Source organism: Sciurus vulgaris (genome assembly GCF_902686455.1).
Source record: "Sciurus vulgaris genome assembly, chromosome: 13".
NCBI lineage: Eukaryota > Metazoa > Chordata > Mammalia > Rodentia > Sciuridae > Sciurus > Sciurus vulgaris.
Window position 1 is genome coordinate 26852555 of NC_136474.1, and position 15748 is coordinate 26868302.

The 15748-nt window shown below is 47.1% G+C and overlaps 3 pseudogenes across 3 annotated transcripts; all 3 read left to right on the forward strand.

Moving 5' to 3' along the window:
* Positions 1-662: 662 nt before the first annotated feature.
* On the forward strand, positions 663-12220 carry LOC306642660 (annotated as a pseudogene). The gene is made up of 5 exons: positions 663-1172; positions 4630-4746; positions 9940-10135; positions 10536-10633; positions 10848-12220. The product of its transcript is annotated as an uncharacterized misc_RNA (transcript).
* Positions 12221-13229: 1009 nt separating this feature from the next.
* LOC306642661 (transcriptional adapter 2-alpha-like) lies at positions 13230-14657 on the forward strand (annotated as a pseudogene). The gene is made up of 2 exons: positions 13230-13286; positions 13385-14657. The product of its transcript is annotated as a transcriptional adapter 2-alpha-like (transcript).
* Positions 14658-14670: 13 nt separating this feature from the next.
* On the forward strand, positions 14671-15375 carry LOC306642662 (frataxin, mitochondrial-like; annotated as a pseudogene). Its single transcript has 2 exons — positions 14671-14699; positions 14746-15375. The product of its transcript is annotated as a frataxin, mitochondrial-like (transcript).
* Positions 15376-15748: the final 373 nt, after the last annotated feature.

Sequence of the window (15748 nt, forward strand, 5' to 3'; positions counted from 1 at the left end):
CATTTGCTTGTGCAAGCCTAGGAAAGAAGTGGAGGGATATACAAGGAGTATTGGCCAAAGGGAGGCTGAGGAGGTGATGGGCAATAAGCCGTGGAACCTGTCCCCTTCACTAATGACCTTGGAACACCTGCAACTGCCCTGGACAGAGTCCCTTTCCTGCTGGCGAGCGGTGCAGGGGCATGGTGCCACTGAGCACCGTCAGACTAATTCATTTCCAGGGAGCCATGGGTGGGAGCAATGGATTGTGTGCAAAGGATGTTCAAGAGAGTCTCAGAGATGGGGAAAGCTGAGGTGTCATAATCAACAGAAAATGTTCGGGAAATCCAAGTGTATGGACAAGTAGTATAGCTACTACTAAAGGAATGTAAAATGACATTCACTCAGGGATATTTGCAAACTGTAAAATTTGCTTTCCCACAGGGCCCTGAGCTGTTCCCACTTGTCCTCAGATTCCCATCGACTAAGGAGCTTGGGGCCTTGATCCTGCTGACATTTCCCATCCTCCATTCTCCCTTTTCTTTGCTTCCACAGCATCTGCATCAGAGCCCAGGCATGAATTCAATCCTGGTGTCCCCATATCTCCCTTTGGAGGCCTGCTCTTTCTTCCTGCTGCCCCTGTGCAAACACATCAGCTGTTCTGGGAGCTGCTCCTGGCACCACGGATGACCGCACCCATCCCCCAGGGTAACCCTCTGGTGCTGTCTGCTTACCCTGGACGACCACAGGTAGTTGAGCTCTTCACCTTTGAACCACATGGGCCAGAACTGAGGCCAGCAGGCTGTCCTCACACTCACACCCTTGCCCACACTCAGGGACCCCTCAACTGGAGGGCCCAGGGGCCTTCTGTGGGGGTGAGCAGCATCCCACTACCATCCTCACAGCAGCTTCTGCCCAGGACCACTGTGCCTGCCTCAGCCAGTGGGGACCTGGAACTATGGGGGCCCCGGTCACCAGGGCCTTGCCCCTCCATTTTCTTCCCAATGGGTATCCACCAATGGCCAGGTGGATGGTTTGGAGAGGGCGCCCTGCCCACCTTCCAGACTGCAGTGCCACCAGGTGCCTCCAGTGGACCTCAGAACACAGAGGAAAACTTCAGCCACTGGCAGTGTTCAGACCCTGGTCCACAGGCACCTGCCTCAGACTCCAGATGTGGAAGCACTCTCCTGCTTCGTGTGAGTGCTCTTCCCAGGGTCCCCGAACTCCTCCTAGAGCTCTGACATGAGGAAAAGCCTGGGATGGATAAAGTAGGCTGGGATGCAGGGTACCTGGACGAAAGGCCCTGAGGGTGGGGACAAGCTGAGAGACCGACACTGCCAGCAATATTCACCTCACACAGGGAAGGAAATGTACCCCACCCATCATGACCTGAGAGTGCAGGCAGTCTTCTTTCAATGATCATCTCTGTCACACGGAGAACTCAAGGTCAGAGCAGGTTCCTGGGGTAATGTTAGCCAGGACTGGAGGTTGGCTATCTCACTCCACATGTCGGTTCCCTCCCCCATCTTTTCGCTTTCCAGCATAGATCTGTTCCCAGCACAGAGGACGTCACTAGCAGAAGTGGGGTCAGGGTTCTGGCCCCGAGAGATAACTCCACAGACACCCACCCACATTGTCCTGAACTCCTGACAAGGACCCTACATTGATGCAGCACTCCTGGGGAAGCTCACTCTCTCTGGATTCTGGATGGGGACGTTCTTCTTGGCCCCACTTTGTAACCATGCTCCACGGCCATCGTGTGCACTGTCTCAGTCAGCTTGGGCTGCCATCCAGGGTAGTTTAGTGCAGCGGGGTGAAACCACAGGCATTCATTTCTCACAGGTCTGCAGCCAGGAGGCCCAGATAAAGGGAGCCTGACCCACAGTGCCACCAGAGCTATCTCTTCCCCTTGTATGAAAAGGCTGCTGACTCACCAGTGTCCTCCATGACTGAGGTCACTTCAGAGTGTCCTCCTTCTCATGGGAGACCACTAATGCCCTCATGAAGCCCCACCCTCAGCATCTCATCTAATGCTCCTAAACACTAAAGCCAATCTCCAAGTGCCCATCACATTGGGGGTTAGGACTTCAATAGTTGAACTTAGGAGGATAACAGCACATAAAACATCACACCACTGAGTAACCCAAGTAAAATCACACAGGCCATGGTGAACCTTGGTTTTAATGTGTGGTATAAGGTACATTGTTCTAGGGTCCCAATACCAATACCTTTGACTTGAACATGATGGGGTAGATGTAACAAAGGTAGGACGGTGTGTAGTTCCAAGTAAGTTGAGAAGAGAGGGTGACCTTGTGGACCCTGACTGATCCTGATGAATTCTAGCCCAGTCCTTCGGTCCCTGTCCCAATTGGAGCCCACCATGACCATGGAGGAGGGCCTGTGGAAGGGGTTGCAGGAATGGCAGCGCATAAGCCACTTTGACCTCAACATCTTCTGAGACTGCACAAAAGTGAGTCAGGTTTCAGAGCCCAGACCACAGTGGTAGGGGATCATGGATTACACAGCAGGGTCTGGTAGGGCCAGTCACATACCTATGTGTTGGCTCTGAGGTGTCAGTTCTCCAAATAGCACCTCCCTCTAGCTCAGTCCTGGGCATTCTCTCTGCAATTGTCCCAGAAACTGTAGCCTCAATATTCCCGATTTCAACTCTGCCTTGAGGTTCAGGGTGAGGATGGGGAGGAGTTACCAGTCCAGCCTCAAGTTGGCCTTCACTTTCTTGCCTCTGCAGAGGGGGAATGTTCTACTATCCTCACACAGTCCCCCTGCCTGGAAACAGCACCTCTTTATAGAGTAGAGTCCATAATAACTCAAAAAGAGTGGCCACTATTTCATCCGAATGTTCCAGAAGAGGGTGGAGTGGGGAGTGTGTTCAGGGGAGTCCAGCACCACAGATGCCCTGAGGACACATCTCCCATCTCTATTGCCTTCCTCTAAGGAATCCCTGTCATTCTAACAAGTGAAAAGAAGAATAAGAAACAGCCCTCCTTGGAAGCAACCCCATGTTCTCCATTTATCTACCATTTCATGGGACCTCTCCTGTTCATCTGTCTCTCAGGTGCTCCTTCCAGGGATCATGGTCCCAGCAACATTATGTCCAACTTGGGTCAGGACCCCTGGTGTTCCCTGATATATGTCACATACCTGACCAGCTTCTTGCATTACCTGATCTGTGGGATTTGTGTTAGGGACAGGAGAGACCTGGAACCAGGGTCACCTACGGATCCTGCTGGGTCCCTCAGATCAGATTCCCTTCAGGTGCTACATGAGGTAGTGTTTCCCCTCAAGTGCGGTTCTTCCTTTGTGGCACCTCCTTCCTAGGACTGGCCCAGCGCCCTCCAGCACACAGCTCCACATCCCTGCCACCAGCTCCTGCCTGGTATGGGACAGGCACCTGCCTGGTATGCCTGACCTGCTTCTCAGCTCAGCCTGTGATTCCCTTATCCAACCCTGCCAAGTTTGGGCTGCAGAAGATATGGAGGATCCAAGGATGCAGTTGTCAGTGGTCTTCCACTGCTGACCTCCTCCTGTACCTCTGTGGTTGGATCTTCCAAGGCCCCCAGCCCCTGAGTCTGTCTAACAGCCACGTAGGGACCCAAAATTCTGAGAGAAACACATGACACTGACCAAGGGATGCCAAGGACTGAAGAAGGTTTTTTCTTTAACTGTGGGGTTAGAGCCTTCAAGAGCAACAGCCCACTAGCACCTGAGGCCCCTCCCACCTTTGTTTTGAAGTGCATATTCACTGGTCCAGCTTGAGAACACCTTTCTTTCCTTGACTGTCCAGGGAACCAACACACCATCTGCCTGGGATTTGGGTCTGGTTGGGGAGAGTGCATGAAATATCACTGGCTCCAAATGGCCTCTTACATGACTGTCCTAGATGTTGCACCTGTTGCACTGTCATCTCCCTTGAGTCAGGTCGTCCTGGTGCATGGCACTTCAGGTTAGGTCCCCTGAACCCTGCCTTCTACCAAGTGATTGGGATGAACTTGGACCCCCCAGGCACGCACCATTTTGGTCCTCTCTGTCCTAGTGTGCACCTCCAGAAAGATCAGGCCTAAGGCATGTCCTGCCGGCCCATTAGCAGTCAAACCCAAGGTGCCAGGAACCAAGGCACATGAGACCAAGGTACCCAAGGAGATCCACCTGAAGCCATCCAAGACTGCATGGACATCATGGATGAGCTAGTCAGGCCTATCAACTTTGCCACATGGGAGCCCTCCTGCTTCTCCACAGGACAGTCTGCTGCACACCTAGGAGAGGAAGGACTGCATCAAACCCCAGTAGAAAATGAGTTATACCCAGATGCAAGTTTCCTGAGCTAGATTGATGAGGACTTTGTTGACAAGGTGGGCTGGCCTGACAATCGTGGTGTCCACATGGTTTCAGAACCCCACAGATTTGAGCTACATACATTAGAGTCTCAGCACTGTGTGTATGTGTGTGTGTGTGTGTATACACATGTGTGTGTGAATGCACTTGTGAACTTGGGTATAGCTGGTGGTCGGGATTCAACATCCCCATGGTGCAGACCAGGATGGGTCATCATTGCTTCCTGTTCTCCTAGAAGTCTTCCTGACTTGGGGCCATTTCCTCCCCAGGTCAATCTCACTCTCTTCCTTCTCCTCCCAGGTGGAGACCATGATAGACCCCCACTTCCTGGAAGAATTACTTCCCTCTGAACCACATATACATGTCTTGGACATAACAAAAGAGCTGGAGCAGCAGGAGGAACTCACCCCTGACCAGGTAAAGAGGGGGAGGACAGTCTCCCAGCAGACCAGGGGCAGGAGGTACACTGGCTATGCAAGAGAGGCAGGGACACCTGAAAAACAAGTGCTGGGACACCAGGGACTTGGGAGAAACAAAAGGTAGCCAAGGACAAAGGAGTACCAGGTAGAACTAGGGAGGTCGATTCACCAGGTTACTGGGGCTTGGGGACAGATGCCAAATAGATAAGGCAGAGAGAGAGAGACACCTGGTAGACTAGGAGGCAAGTAGACAGGAAATGGAGTGGTTGCAAGCCCACTGAACAGAGGAGCCGGGGACAGCAGGTTGATGAGAAAGGTACAGGACCCTGTTCACGTGACACACAAGACTCGTCTATTCCTATCTTGCCTTTGATACATGGCTCTGAGACTGTGACTGCTCCAGGATACAGGATGTAGGTGGGGAAGAAAAGGAAGGAAACAGGAGAATCATGGACAGGCTCAGGGTATCAAGCTGAATGGGACCCCAGCAGGGTGGCCAGCAGAGCCTATCTGTTTCTCTGTGAGCAAGATGGGTGACAGCTCCACATTGCTCTTCTCAAATATAATTGTCCCTGGTTCCCCTGGCCCTTGTTCCACATGAGAAGCATTAGCCAGTGCCATCTCCTCCTGCAGCTGGTGGAGTAGCTCCTCTTCAGGTGACCCAAAGTCATGGTTTGTCCCAACAGGACTCAAGGTCTTCCAGGCCAGATGCCAACCAAGGTGTGGAGAAACGTAAACATCATACTGATCAAGGGGTTGGCATGCAGAACTGGACCACAGAGGTGGCTTCCCAGGAGATGAAGAGGCGCAGGGCCACAGACCCAGTGTTGCTGGGTCCAAAGGACACTGCTCTCCTGCAGAGCTTTCATGGGTCTTCCTCATTGAGGGCCATCAATCCAACCATCCTCCCCAAAACCCCACCTCCACCTCCCTATACCTGGGGAACAAAGCTGTAGTGGGTCCCAGAAAAGCCACCTCTTATGGGGAACCACATGGGACAGCCATCAGCTGTACTGTGGACAATGCCCTCCAGAGCCCAGACTTCTAGTCTACCAGCATCATCTGCTGCCTCAGGCACTGTCCCAGAACCAGGACTCTCTCATGGAACTCTTCTGCTCTGGAGATCAAGCACCCCAGGCCCCACCTCCCCAGAGAGGTCTCCACCCCCACCACTTCCAGCTGCCACATTCATAAAGGGAGCTCTCACTGGACATGCATGCAACGTGGCAAAGATGCCCTGCTCCAGACCTGTCTCTCAGGTCTCTACTGTGCAAGATTTGGATCTGGAGTAGGTTCAAACTTCACAGTCTCAGAAGAGGAAACACAAGTCATCAGGAAAGCAGATAAAAAAGAGGCTCTGTGGGGAGTAGGGTTCATGGGTGGCCTCTGGGGTGGCCACTCCTCAGGCAAGATCTCACCCTTGCTTCATTCCACACCCCAACAGTTGCACCTCACTCAGGACAGTTCCTGATGGTCCTCAGGAAAGGGAAGGGAATGGGAGGGTACTGGGAGTGTAGAAAGTGGGTAGGGGGAGGGCAGAGGGAGGCTACTGAGACAGGATGTTCAAGCCAGGTGGGAAGTTGTGCCTTGATGGCCTGTGTCAGTGGGAATAAAGGCAGTTTTGCAGGAAAAATCTTCTCAGGTTGCTGCTTCTGCCATGGTGTCTGTGCAGCTCCATGCAGTGAGAACTGAGAGGAGGAGGTAACTGGAGATGCCAGGCCACAGGTTCATGAGTGCCCATCCTCTGGGTCAACCCTCCACATATAGACTGGTCCTTCCACTGATCCTGGGAGAAAACAGACAACAAGCTCCCAGAACTCCATGCATCACCACATTGGAAAGGCCATCCTTTGGTTAGGGGATCTTCTCTGTGCACCCTTCACGATCTGTGTCCCTTCAAAATCTCTTACCAATCATCTGAAGGCCAGACATGAAGAGGAATCACAAAGAGGCAATGCGCATCTCCCTTGGTGTTTGCAGCTCTGAGGTCTGTGGACTGACTGCTGGCTCAAATCTAGTGTTAGTAGCCCTGAGATTGAATGTCAGCGACCCTCAGCTCCTCGTGGTAGCAGCTCCCCTGCTGCCTCCCTGGGAGCAGTAGCCAGCTCCTTCCACCAGTTCCCTGGAACTCACCTGTCAGCCTGACCTAGCAGCTCCTGCAGCTCTCCATTGTTATGGGTCACTCTCTGTGCTTGATGCTCTCAGACTGACCTGCCCATTTTGCCAGATTTTAGTGCAACCAACCTGACCTTCTCTAGCTCTGATGAAAGTCATGAATGTACAAACTGTACCCATCCCTAAGAGACTTCATTAGGACTCTTGCTGCACCAGAATGGGAAGTGGTACAGGGACTGTTTGTATAAGGAGATGGGGAAGGAATGTCATTTGAATTAAAAAGGTGGAGTCAAGCATGCATGGTGACCTTCCAGATACCTGCAGTGTTCTGCTTAGGCATGGCAAGGGGAGGGGCTCCTTGCACTCCAGACTGGGAACCATGGAAGGGCCCCAAAGGGGTGGAGTCATCTTGAGTCACTGCATGGTAGAGTTATCTGGGTGGACCTGCTATGGAAGCAAGAGAGTCAGTGTCCATGGGTGTTTGTGGCGCCATCATCATCACAGAAAAGGGCACAACTTTTTGTAAAGTACCTCTTGAAAACTTTGGGTCTCCTGTCTCATTGTATGGAGAACCACTTCAGAGCCTTTATCCTGGCCCTGTGCAGTTAATTGGGTTGCTAGAAATAAGCCTGGAACACTATTTTATTTTTACCCAGCTTTTTTTTCCTCCCATGATTGATGCTGGACAGTGAGATTGGACCGATCCCCAGCATGGCTATGGTCTTCCTGAGTAGATGGCCTGATGAGAGGACAAGGCCTGGCTTCTAGGGAAAGGAGTCACAGCACACTAGGGAATTGTGCACAACACCAGCAAGACCCACTCTCCCCATTATTGAAATGCTGAGAGTGGCCACAGGGACTGGCTCCTTGTGGATGCTCTTTGTTAGCTGCACATTTATGGAAACTCAGGTGAAGAAACTCTTCCTGGTCCTGTTGCAGAACTGGCTGGGGAGGCTCACTGAGGACAGTGAGGGGGTGTTGGAAAGGCAGGAAGGAAAGGAAGGCAATGCAGAGGAGTACTGGGCCACTTAGAAGGAGTGGCTCCACCAGGCAAGAGCTCATGGGTAGTTTCTGAAGCCTCTGCACCTTCCCCTTCTTCCCCCACCATGCCTCATTTCCATGCTCTCTCAGGTGAGGACTGGCCAGTGCCACATCCCTTTTAGTATGAAAATATGTGATTCCATGGTTGCTGAATCCCATGTGGCCCAGGCCCTGAAAGCCTAGGGGTCCTGGACATTTGGAATCAATAGAACAGTTGCTTTATGTCTTTGTGGCTTTTGATTTGAAGATTGTTATCAGCCCCAGATTTGAGATGCTTTGCATGAACTCGAAGCCTGTGCTTGGGGCTGTCCCATTTTAGGTTGTTAGTGAGGTTTCCATTATTGTAACAAAACACCTGACATAGTCAACTGAAAAAGAGGGAATTCTTATTATGGTTCATGGTTTCTGAAGTTACATCCCATGGTCAGTTGGCCCCATTGTCTTGGTCCTGTGGCAAAGCAGCCCACTGTGGCAGGAGCACATCATGGAGTGCTGCTTCCCAGGAAGCAGAGAGCAAGAGGAAGGGTCAGGTTCTTGGCATCCCCTTTAAGGGCACACCTCCTGACCTCCCGTTTAAGGGCATGCCCTGACCTCACCTCCTCCAACTGTGCCCCACCTCCTATGGTTTCCAGCACTTCCCAGTAGTGCCACAGGTTGGGGCCAAGCCTTAAATACATGGGCCTCTTGGGACTTTGGGAAGGTGCTTGGGAACAGTGGTAAGAATGTAACACATGGCTATAGTGACATAGCCTCATCAATGTTTACAGCAGCTCACCTCACAATAGTTACACTATGGAACCAACCTGGGTGCCCTTCAACAGATGAATGGATAAAGAAAAAGTGGTACATATACATAATGGAATATTACTCAGCCTTAAAGAAGAATGAATCTATGGCATTTGCAGGTAAATCAAAGGATGGACTAGAGAAGATTATGCTAAGTGAAATAAACCAATCCCCAAAAACCAAAGTCTGAATGTTTTTTCTGAGAAACAGATGCTCATCCACAGTGGGGGTTTGGTAGCAAAGAATTCAGGAACCTTGGATTATGCAAAGGGGAGTGTGGGGAGTGTGGGTGGGGATGGGAAGGACAGTAGAGTGAGACAGACATTATTACTCTATATACATGCATGAAATTTTTTTTCAATTAGAAAATAAGAATGAAAAAAATTTGAAAAAGACACATGATATCTGATCCCACAACCCACATAATAAAGTCAGAATGAGCACAACTTGGGAATGTTTAATGTCTCTGACCTCACCCAGCTCTTATTTGTCCACTTCATGTTCACGTCAGGTAACAGAATAGTGGGGAAAGCTTTGGTGCTTCTTGTTGCATTTTCAGAGCAAAAGAAGAGAATTGTAAGCAGAGACTTTTGGATGGGGAGATGTAATAAAAAAGGATTGCTTGTGGTTTGGGCAAATGCTTCTGCTGCACTTTCAAGGGGACAAAGAGAGAGATTTGTGATTATCTGTGGGTTGGCACCTGTTTCAGTGTTTCTCAACAGAGACAGATTCTGGGAAAGTTGCTGGACCTGAGTCTGGACTGATCCCCAGCAGAGCTGAGGCCTGCCTGAGCAGGTGGATTGATGAGAGGACAAGGCCTGGCTTCTAGGGAAAGGGGTTGCAGCACTCTGGGGAAACTTCAAGTGACCCTCCACTGATTGGTGCAAAAATGTCATGGCAGAGTGTTCCTGTTTCTTCTCTCCTGTAACATTGCTCATATTTTTTCATTTATTCATAAGATTGAGTCATCAAATACATTTCCGCATTATCAGTTTGAATGACTTGTTATCTGTTCCTTCAATTAAGATCCCAAACTGAAAGTGCTGATTTCCCTTCACTTGTTCCTGCTCTCTCTTCGTTGATGCAGGTTTCTGACCTATCTCATGTTCAGGCTCACTGAAGAACTTCTTTCAGCCTTTCTTTCAAGACACATGAATTGCACAAGTGATAAGTCTCCCATCAGCAATCTACTCCTAGTTTATCTTGAAAAAGTTTTACTTGGTGCGCTCCGGAATGCCACGGTTCTTAGGGACTGAGGAGAGAAGACAAGGTGCGCAGACCTGGGCTCCGCGGGGTCGAGCTGGAGAAGCACGTCTGCGGGTCGCTGGGACCTGACGTGCAGGCTGCCCATACATCCAGGAGGTACTGGAGCCAGGAGCCTGCTATCAGGCTGCAGCCTGGGCGTTACCGGGAGGACCGAGTGGAGGAACCAGGTCGAGTAAACCGTACCATGGCAATTGAATGAATTTGGAACATGTTTGCAGTTTAGTGGCTGCTTCTACGATCTGTCTTCTTACCTTAAAACACAAAAAGATAAATGGGATGCTTGAAACGAGAGCTTTATTGAAAGAACAGTGTTACAAATGGCTTCAGAATCTAGGAACGGGAAACAAGAATCACTTCACTGGGCTGGGGTTGTGGCTCAGTGTGGAGCGCTTGCCTCACATGTGTGGGGTGCTGGGTTTGAGCTGCAGCACCACATAAAAATAAATAAATAAATAAAAAGGTACTGTGTCTACAACTGAAAAAAATTACAAAAAAAAAAAAAAAATCACTTCCCTAAGGGGAAAAGTCAGCAGTACCAGCAAATGTAGATCAGATCTTCAGGTAATAATTGTGATGAAGAAGATTCCTTCATTTTGAACCACATGAAGCTTTGAAAGATTTTCATGGTTCTCTTCTTTGATTTTATGAAAATAGACAACTCTGAAGTCACACTAAAGGTTGACTCTAATCTCTCCAGCTGGTATTGGCTCGTGTTAGTCCCTATTTCAGAGCCATGTTTTTCTCTGAAATGGTTGAAGCCCAACAAGCACTGATTGAGATCAGAGGTTTTGATGGTGATGCAATAGAAGGCTTGGTAAAGTTTGTCTAGTCTTCATGCCTCACTTTGTTGACAATGCCCAGCCTTTCTTAAATGCAGCCTGTATTCTGTAGATGGAACTGGTCCCCAGAGCTTGTTGTGAATACATGAAATTACATTTTCATCCCTCCAATTGCCTGGCAGTAAGAGCCTTTGCTGAAAGTCACAACCGAAGAGACTTAGTGGACATGGCGCATCAATATGCCTTCAACATTTTACTGAAGTCATGGAGTGTGAAGCACCTCCATATGCTTTTGTCCTCTATTTATTTAAATACTGAAAATGAAAAGCAGGTCTACAGTGTGGCCATCAAGTGACCTTGCCAGTCCTCAACATTATTCCAAATGGTTGGATGAAACATTGGCACAGGTTCATCTGAAATTATTACCTGTTGATTTTCTTATGGATGTTGTGGCAAAAGAGCAGATTGTCAATCAGAATCTAAAATGTAGATATTTATTGGATAAAACAAGAAACTACCACCTTCATCTGAGTAGCAGAGCAGTACCTGACTATAAATACTCAGTTCAGACTACCCCAAGGAAGCATACTGCTGGTGTGCTGCTTTGTGTAGGTGGTCGAGGTGGATCTGGTGACCCCTTTTGAAGTATTCAATGCTATTCTATCAACAAAAAGGTTGATTCTTTGGACCAGAAATGAATAGTCAAAGGCGACATGTGGGTGCAATCTCTGTGGAAGGTATAATGTATGCAGTAGGTGGACATGATGGAAATGAAAATTTAGGTAGCATGGAGATGTTTGATCCTCTCACTAATAAATGGATGATGAAGGCATCAATGAACACAAAGAGGCAAGGAATTGCCTTGGCTTCCTTAGGAGGACCAATTTATGCAATCGGAGGGTTAGATGATAATGCTTGCTTTAACGATGTGGACAGATATGAAATAGAATCTGATCAATGGAGTACAGTGGCACCAAAGAATACTCCCCTTGGAGGAATTGGTTCTGTGGCTTTAATAAACTATCTTCATGCAGTAGGTGGCAATGATGGGGTGGCTTCTTTATCTAGTGTAGAGAGATATGATCCACATCTGGATAAGTGGATAGAAGTTAAAGAAATGGGTCAATGAAGAGCAGGTAATGGAGTTAGTGAGCTTCATGGTTGCTTATGTGTTCCTGGTGGTTTTGTTGATACTTCTCCTCTTAGCAACATGACCCTTGAAGCAACTAGTGGGATTATGTGGCAGTACTTACTAGGTGGAGTAGGGATTGCAACAGTGATGGGAAAAATCTTTGTAGTTGGTGGTCATAAAGGCAATGCATATTTAATGCAATAGAAGTATTTGATCTGGTTCTGAATAGGTGGGAACTTGTTGCATCTGTATGTCACTGCAGAGCTGGAGCAGGCATAGCTGCATGTGCCTGTTTTAGTAGCCAGATTTGAGATGTGGGTCATGGATCCAATAATGTGGTTAACTGGATGTGACTTGAGTTCTAGCCACCAACAATTTAATCATAAATCTTGATAGGCAAGAAATACAACTAAGATTTGGATAAAGATACCCTTTGAATTTTAACTATATCTAGAGTCTTATTTAAAGGTTAACTGTTGTGTTATGAATAACTATGACTTTTGGAATGATAGCTGAAGAATTATTAATCATAAAGTTAAATTTCATACTTTCTACTTTAGCAAATAGAGTAGGGAAGGAAGACAGTCTTACGTGAAATCATATCTACTCTGGAAGATGTTTATAGTAGTACCAAAAGTTTGAAAAATCTCTGTTAGGATGAATCAAAATGTAATTGGTTGAGTTTTACCTTTCCTTTCCTAAAGGCATTAACCTTAGGTAGTGTGAGTTTTTCTGTTCATCTACAAAATATGAGATCTGTTCCACTTGAAGATCACTTCTACTTGGTGCTGATGAATTTATGCCTTGCTTTTTTTTCTAGGTGTTGATTTTTCAATTTCTTGGATATTTACAAAAGTAGAAAATGTTTTTGTCTTTTTAAGTACCATTTATCTCTATTCTTGGAAGCTATGAGTGCTGTAAAAATCCCTTAATTTCAGTTTGATTGCTAGGATGCCAAAAGACTTAGCTGTGTGATTCCGTTCATAAGAGCTTACAGTTTTGTTTTATTTTGTTTTGTTTTGTTCTCCCATCTCATGCAAAAAGTGAACCACAGGAACTATTTGAGAAGACTTTAGATCTAATATTATTCTAGTAATAAGGTGTGAGACCTTGAGGAATGGTGTAGGTTAAATGACTTCTCAGTAAGGAATCTGAAAATATCTTTAACTTACTTCTTTGGTTTGATTTTGAACCCAGGATTTATTATCTTCCTCTTTTGTTATTTGCAATCTTCCTGGTATTTCTAATCACACAGATCTGCATTTATTTATTTTCAAAAAATAAATGCATTTTTCTTTTACAAAAATCCTTTAAAAACTGTAGTTGGTTGATTAGTACAAGTCCATCATTAACCAATAAAACATGTTGTTGAGCTGCATACACAACAAGCATCTACTTGGAGCAGAGGTTGCAGACAAGGTGAGGGGTACATCAAGATTTGTATGTGTTGGTCAGTTCTGAGATCTTGAAGAAGCTCTTCACAGAGGAAGATAAAAGCAGCAGTCTTTGCCAATTAGGGAATAGACCATTTGGATTCCTTTAGCAGTGATCCCTCTGATAAGCCACCTTGCAGAGGCTGTTCCTCTTACCTCATGGAGCCTTATATTAAGTGTGCTGAATGTGGGCCACTTCCTTTTTTTCTCCACTTGCAGTGTTTCACTCAAGGATTTGAGTACAAGAAACATCAAAGAGATCATACTTGCAAAATAATGACTTCTAACTTTCCAGTTCTTGACCCCAGCTGGACTTCTCAAGAAGAAATAGTGCTTTTAGAAGCTGTGATGGATTACTGCTTTGGAAATTGGCAGGATGTAGCTAATCAGATGTGCACCAAGACCAAAGAGGAGTGTGAGAAACATTACATGAAGCATTTCATCAATAATCCTCAGTTTGCATCTACCCTGCTAAACCTGAAACAAACAGAGGAGGCAAAAACTGCTGATTCCATTTCACTCTGCAGATGATCCTCCTCGACATACCTCTGAGTCCTTGCTTTCTCAGGACATGGCAGGATACATACCAGCTCAAGCAAATTCCATTAAGGAGTTTGACAATTATGCAGAATGGAGCTTGAGAGACATTGATTTTGTTGAAGATGACTCGGACATTTTACACACTCTGAAGATGGCTGTGGTGGATATTTATCATTCAAGGTTAAAGGAGAGACAAAGATGAAAAAAATTATTAAGAGATTGTGGATTAATCAACCTTAGAAAGTTTCAATTAGTGGAACAGCATTATTCCAAAGAGGTTCAAGACCTTTATGAAACAACAAGGTGATCTGCAAGGATTTTGGGTCCAGTGGAATATGATAAGTTCATTGAAAGTCATGTATTGGAACTTGAACTTCGAAGGGAAATCAAGAGGCTCCAGGAATATAGGACAGCAGGCATTACCAATTTTTGTAGTTCCAGGGTGTACAATCACCTAAAGAAGACAAGAGAAGAAGAGTGCCTTAAACTCACCATGCTCTCTGAAGTTCTCCAGTACATCCAGGACAGTAGTGCATGCCAACAGTGGCTCCGTCGGCAGGCTGAAATTGATTCTGGGCAGACTCCTTCCATTTTGATGTCTTCAAATTCAGGTAGAGGGAGTACACCACCCTTGAATCTCACTGGCCTCTCTGGCATGGAAAAGCTGAATGTAAGAGAAAAGGAGCTCTGTCAAATGGTGAGGATGGTTCCTGGAGCCTATTTAGAATACAAATCTGCTCTTTTGAATGAATGTAACAAGCAAGGAGGCTTGAGACTGGCACAGGCAAGAGCACTCGTCAAGATAGATGTGGGGTAGGGTGGAGTGGGCCATGGACTGGAGCAGCATGTGGACGTTCTGGTGCCGCCCAGCTGCCGGCCTCTTGCCCGGCCCAGACCCTCACCAGGGCAGCTTGCCTGGTGGAACTTGCCCCATTTTGCAGCCGCCATGGGCTGCACATGGGAACTGCTGTGGCCCAAGCGCCCGGCGGAGCCAGTATGAACCTCTACTACCTCAATCAAATTCTGAATGTCAAAAAGCAGAGTGTCTATTGGATGCCTCTGAGGACTCAGGAACTTTGGGTGACCCAGGCTCTCTAGATGAAATGGCCTATGAAAGACTAGCAGAAGAAACACTGGATGCCTTAGCAAAGTTTTTTGAAGACCTTGCAGACAAGCCCTGTACACTCAAGGACTATGATGTCTCCTTTGTGGGTGGTGTCTTAAAAGTCAAACTGGGTGGAGAACTAGGAACCTATGTGATCAACAAGCACACCCCAAACAAACAAATCTGGTTATCATCTCCCTCAAGTGGAACCAAGCATTATGATTGGACTGGGAGAAACTGGGTGTACTCCCACGATGGTGTGTGCCTCCACGAGCTGCTGGCCACACAGCTGACTGAAGCTTTAAAAACTGAATTGTACTTCTCTTCCTTGGTTTATTCCAGAAAAGACACTTTAATTTTCTCCATGTTTAGATGCTTTCACATGCTCTCCTCTGCTTTCTCTCTTCCACTTTTTCAACATTCATTCTAACATTTTCTACCTTCCTACCTCATTTTATTTCTATTAATTAACTACATTTTTAACATCTTTTCAATTAATTTGTTTTATCCATCTGGGGAATGGAAGGTGGATTAGTGGATACTTCAGTATCACAGTAGCTGTACACAAGGGAATAAAAATGGCAATTTTAGGAGAGGATCCAAGATGGCAGACTAGAGGGAGGCTGTGTTCCTTGTAGCTCAATAACTCGGTTTCAAGCAGAGGATATCTGTTTCTTGGTGAGGCAGTTGTTGCAGCTTATCGATCTCCTGCTGTTTACCCCATTTGTCTACTGCGATCACCTGCAATCTGCCAGCATATCATCTACTTTTTGAGTACAGATTGCTCACTATCAGGCGTCTAC